Source organism: Hermetia illucens, chromosome 3 (assembly GCF_905115235.1).
Source record: "Hermetia illucens chromosome 3, iHerIll2.2.curated.20191125, whole genome shotgun sequence".
NCBI lineage: Eukaryota > Metazoa > Arthropoda > Insecta > Diptera > Stratiomyidae > Hermetia > Hermetia illucens.
Genome location: NC_051851.1, coordinates 46,274,297 through 46,280,296, shown reverse-complemented (window position 1 = coordinate 46,280,296; position 6,000 = coordinate 46,274,297). Strand labels below are relative to the sequence as shown.

The following is a 6,000-nucleotide window of genomic DNA, read 5'->3' as shown; positions in this document are numbered from 1 at the left end:
AAGCAAAACTTTTCATACCTGAAGCGCCCAGCTTCCGGTTTCCCGACTTGTTTTAGGTTTAGTTGAGAACGAAATCGGTTCATTGTTGATCTGTCTGTCATATGCGCCTTTCTCAGGAGCGACTGCACCGACTCACACGAAATTTATTTGGCAGGTTGGATTTTACACATTGAAGTTGAGGGGGGATTGACCAGTCACATAAAGGACGGTTGCAAAATTTTTTGCGCCGAATGTGGCCACGTGGAGCATTAAATGAAAGGTTTTAATTAGGACTTTTCAAATCAAGTATTATTTTGACATTGGTTGCAAAATAGACGGAGTTCGAGGGTCCGAAGGGATCAATTATTTGAAGGACCCATTCTGGGAAACTACACTGCCGAAAAATCTGAAAAAAATGCTCCGCGTTACGATATCTGCTAAAATAAAAATGAATAATATTATATTTTCATATTTTGAAAATTTACTGTAAACCCTCTCAATTTCATCCTAGATCCATAAAATTAAAATGTAATAAGATAGCAGCATAGTGGAAGTTTAGTGGAAATCCGACTATAATTAACAAAATTTTAGTGGGACGAAACTGTCATTTTGGCGTCAAATATTACTCTACACGAGCTTAAATATCACTATCACGTCGAATTGAATATCGGGTATTAAATATACCCATATATACACTACGAGCTATATGTAGCCAAGTAATCTTACATTAAAAATCAACAAAATCTTTCATATCTGAATTTGAGCTTCCGTTTTTCGACTTGTTAAAATCATTCCTTGGTAAGTTTACCATCCATGTAATGTTTAAGGTTGCGGAAAGCTTTCTTCTTGTGGGTAAAAAGCAATTTACGAGGGTAATTTAGTCCTTAAAATAGACTTCACTCCCACGTTTATTCAAAAAAGCTAATATACTATTATATCATTGGATTTTTAATAGAAATTTATTCTTCAGAATAAAAAATTGAAAAAAAAAATCGTATGATAGGAAATGGCACGTTTACTTTTCGTTTGAATCCTACTATAATTAACAGAGCTATTGTGTAGATCCAAATGGGGTTTGTGATTTTACTTGACTATAAAATATGATTGCTTGTGTATTTTACAGGAATAAGAATTGAATAATTCTTTCATACCTGAAAAAACTATCTTCCATTTTTCCGACTTATTAAATATTTAAATAAAATATTGATAACATTACATGTTTGAGAAATTATACGTGAACATGCAAATCAGACCCTTTCAGCAAACCCTCCAATACTGGGCCAAATAATTTGGTACAATTTTCCACCATATCATTTAGTACCACACAAAATATATAATTTCCACCCCTACCGAACTGGGGTTGGATTTCTCTTATTCTGCACCACAGGATATCATCTTGAGTTTGCAGAAATTTTATAGCAGCCGTGATTTAAATGTAAGTGCGGCAAGCTGGCTCGGGACCTGAAGCAATCGAGGCTCGTATCAACTACAAAGTTTTTAGTCTGTTTCGGACGATTCGCGTGCATTGCCGTGCTAGACGAATTGTCGTCGTTGAAAGCCAGGAAGTCTGGTCAGAGATCAGGATCAATTCCGTGACCTCGATGCTATTAAAAAAAGAAGTTAAATAAAAATTACGTTCGGATAGTTCAATGGAATGTGCACTGATGATCTAATCGAGAATTGATATTGATTTGGAATTTTGTTGTTGAGTGTTAAGGAAGAATAATATTATCTTGTATCAGCCAACATCAGCAGCTCCTTCGGCATATCAGTCAAATAGTTCAAACCACTCATATTTCTCGTCCTTGGCATCCTCGAAAACGGCAACGAGGGCGAAGAAGAAGGTGTTGTAAAGTGTTAGTAATTTTGAATCGGGTGCTCGCCAAAGTGTTTTGTATCCTTTGAGTGTGTACCGAAAACCCTAAACGCAGGTGCTACCTCCGTTCTCAATTCAGATTCACGGATCCGGAATTCCATTCCGTATGGCATTTGTTATGCTTCGCTTACCGTAACTTAAAGCAGAAAGCTGTTGTGTGTGCGTTTTCGTGTGCTGTGTACATTAGAAATGCTCTTGATAATGGATTTTTGTTTATCAATCGTGGATTAAAGGCGCTTTACGCATTAGAAGGATTTCTGTTTGCTCTCTCACCTGGCCTTTTGCTTATGATTTCTGGACAACGACAAATACCAGGTTTTCCTACGAAACAGAGAAGCAGCAAGGACAGGAATAACGGAAGCTAACGTCGCTTTGAGGTAAGTCGTAGGTGGATTGGTATTTTATGTAGGAGCGTACGTGTGCTGAATAGACCCAAGTCTCTGACTTTCGCTATACAATCTGCTCCCTGTGTGTGGCATTGTTTTCGATTCGCCTTGATAAACAATTGAAGCATTTTCGTCGTCCTACTTTCAATATTTGATACAGGAATGTGCTAAAGGGAATTTCCTGCAGCTTGTGGGAATGTAATATGTTTCGAACGTCCTAAAAGTAGATTTGGTTGCCTTTATGATTTTCTGTGAGTATTGTGATCCACGATTATGACCCAACTGTTTATTATCCCACCTGCTGTTTAACTGTGAACCGGCAGTCCTTGATGTTCATTAAAGAGCTGATACGGAGTTTATACACACATAGCTTTTGATGAAAAGGTAGATTCAGTCACAGCAGGGTAGATCGAATGTAATGAAATCCACATGGGGACATGCGGGTGCTACTCTTTTTATAGTTTTATTCTACGTCCATAACCCTTGCTTTTAATTGAATTCCAAGGACTTTGTGTATTGCATGCTAGTAATTATTAGAGCTACTGAATTTGACTATTCAGGAAGTTGTTCATTAGATTCATTGTTTTTAATTGGACACCTTCACTAAGAAATGTATCCTAGGTTCATGGAACCTCCTGTATAAATATCCGCCCAAAGCTTAGTAGTGTGTAATATAGAGCATAACTATGGATGTAGGATGTGGGATTCCTTTTTCTGAAATGGCTTTGTAATGCTTAAACGAAATTAAGGAGGAAATCAATTTAGATTCACTTCTGAACATTTTAAAGCAAAAATTCAAATATGGTAAAACTGATTCCATAATCGTGGGATAAAATAAGCCTTAAAGAAAACAAAAAAGTGCACTAAATATTTGAATGAGAAACTGAAGAAACTCCTCCTTTCGTGACTGGTTTTACTACAAGCGTCCACTTCTCGGTAAAGAATGCCAAAGTCAATAGGCGTGCAATTCCAAGCCGTTTGATTTCAGATAATCATTTAGATGGGAAGTATTAATAAACATTTGAAATGGTCATCCAGAATCCAAATATGAATAACTGGCAATCTATTTAGACGATTTTAGTTTGTTTCCTCCCACCCACTGTAGGTATGGTAGGGTAGTATTCCTAGATATCGCAGACTAAGTGACTGGAAAATAATACATTACCGATACATCATGGCGTATATAAGCTTCGTGTTTTGAGCGATTGTCCCATAGTGGTTTGATTTAGTTTTTTAGACGCGCCATTCCATTAACGCTGATATTAAAAACTGACGAACCCTACCCTCTCTGCGGAGTTTTAAAAAACCTCAGAAGAATACGGTTTCGTTCAGGCCAGAGGTAACTTATATGCCCAGGGAGCAGCGTGACCGAACTGATTCAAGGGTGTTATTTGCTCGTTTACATTAATTCGCAAAGACGCCGTGGATGTGAATTATATTCAACTTAAAAGCCTAAGACCGCCAAAGCCAAAGTAATTTTTGTTAAGAATGAAGAACCATCCACGTGATGGGCTAAGACTTTTTCCCGTTTCTTTGTCCTAGACTTCTCTTCTTAGGACTAACATCCAAAGTTAAAAAAGATCAGATACCCACGGTTTTTTTCTAGAGCAGAAACAACTCATCAAACGCTGCTTCACCTCAATACCCTTGAACCACTTCGGTCACGTTATTCCCAGAACAGAGGTGGTTTAGTGTTTGATGAGTTTTCCCTGCCCTAGATGGAATCGTGGTCATCTGAATTTTTTTACCTTTGGGTATTAGCTATAAAAAAAGAACTCCATGGACCCGCAAAGTGGGACAGAAATATCTTTCCAATTGGTCTGATCCGCCATCAAGTTTGACTGAAGGTTGACTCAGGGTTCACTCCACCCTATACAAAAAATTAAAAAACAATTGGGAATAAATGAATGTCAGTTTAGAATTTCGAAGGCATTCTCAAAATAGACAATTTTATTTATGAAGTGCAACCAGCATTAATCTGCTATACCTTATGCCATTTTAAAATGTTGGATTCTCTCGACAATTTTTCTTAATCGGGGTTATTTTACAAACGTTTTTTGCCAATTTTATGGCAAATTCGTACACGATATTACAGACACAGGGTTGAAGTAAGAAATTTGAAATTATTCTCCCCGAAAGGCGGATGGCGTAAGACGAATATGAATATATTCCTGACGCGTAATTACATGTATACTTGCGCAGGGCATGAACTCTACTGCCTGAGATTTCTGGTCCACGGAAATTTAAAATTGTTTTAGAGGTCGGCCTTATTACGTTACCTCACACACAACGGCTACTGCATACTGGACATAAAAAACTAAATTTTTTAGAATCATCTTTAATCAAATATTACGCCTTTAAGCTTGTCAAGCTGTCGTCGTCATTGTATAAAATTCAACCTTTGCCTTCCATCTGCCTTCAAAAGAATTGCCTTCTCCGTTGTGCAAAAATAAGCCGCCCAGTTTATTGGCGGATATGTAACCTAGCCCAATTACGTCCCTATCTTTCTTATCACAAGCGAACTACATCCCTGCAATGTCAAATTTTCGCTTGTGCCTTCTCAACTTTGGTGAAGTCTTCGAGGAGTAGTATTGTTGTCTGTATGTGAATACGAGCATGACCGTAGAAAAATATCTAGACCCGGTGTAGTAATTATGCAGAAAAGGGGGAAGATTATAATTTTCTTTTGCCATTTAAAATTATATTCGGGGTTCCGAGACGTCTTTTGACGCGAGGAAATCCTCCCTTTTCCGCCCCGTTCTCGCCAGGTCTATGTACGAACGAAGGCGAAAACAACACTTCATTATTAGGATTTCGGATGACATGATGGATTGATCGAGATGACTGGAAGAAGCACATTCTGATAGCTAATAGACTAATCATCGACGGCAAGTTTCTGGGGATGGTCCCGTCAAATAAATAGTTTCCAAGCCCCACACTCCTCTTTGCAACTAACGTCAAAACTAATACTGGCTTTGCAAAGCACTGATCGAGGGTTTTCATTTGATACGCCATATTATTATATCCGGCAAAAAAAATTTAGCCTGCCTTTTGCGTGTAAATAACGTGGAATAATGTCGTTCATCGCATGGCGAGGCGTAAATAGTTCCAACTTTACTACCGAATTTCATGTCAACAGGTGCAATCATTTCTCTAAAAGCACATATGACAGACAGCCAGTGAACCAATTTTAATAATGATTTGTTTTACAAAAAAACCTTTAAAAAGATCGATTTCATCATCGATTCAAGATTAGAAGTAAAACTAAACCCCTTTTTGAGATTATGTAGGAAATAGAACCTTATTAATATCAACTAATTGTTTATCTTCATGGCTTCTTCACCTATTGTAAAGAAGGTAAAAGGGAGGGTAAAAGGCAGAAATCCTGGGTGGATTCATTCTCAGCTAAAAACTCAATCGAAAATCTGAAAAAGAATAAAACTATGGCCCATTATGAAATCGTTGCCTTTAAATATACCCACAATTCCTCTCGATATGTGACAGAATTCAACAAACTAATAGCATATTAATATATTGGGTATATTAATAAGTTTCTCCCGTTTTTATTACCCAAGTCTTGAAAGCGCTGAATTGATGATGAATTAACTGAAGGTTCAACGTACATGGTGTACGTTGAACCTTCAGTTAATTCATCATCATCATCAGTCACTGCAAAAAAATGAATCTGATCACTGCATTATTTTGCGAAATTTGATTATTGGGTTTCCTTCCTCCCTGCCTCTTCAGGATCACCTCAAT

General features: G+C 37.4%; 1 protein-coding gene across 1 annotated transcript in view; it reads left to right on the top strand.

Annotated features, from left to right (window-relative positions):
- Positions 1–1,423: 1,423 nt before the first annotated feature.
- Positions 1,424–6,000, top strand: part of LOC119652701 (neural cell adhesion molecule 1) — a 351,966-nt gene continuing 347,389 nt past the window's right edge. The window contains exon 1 of the mRNA XM_038056983.1: positions 1,424–2,232. The gene's annotated coding sequence lies outside the window, so the exon portion shown is untranslated. The remainder of the gene's footprint in view (positions 2,233–6,000) is intronic.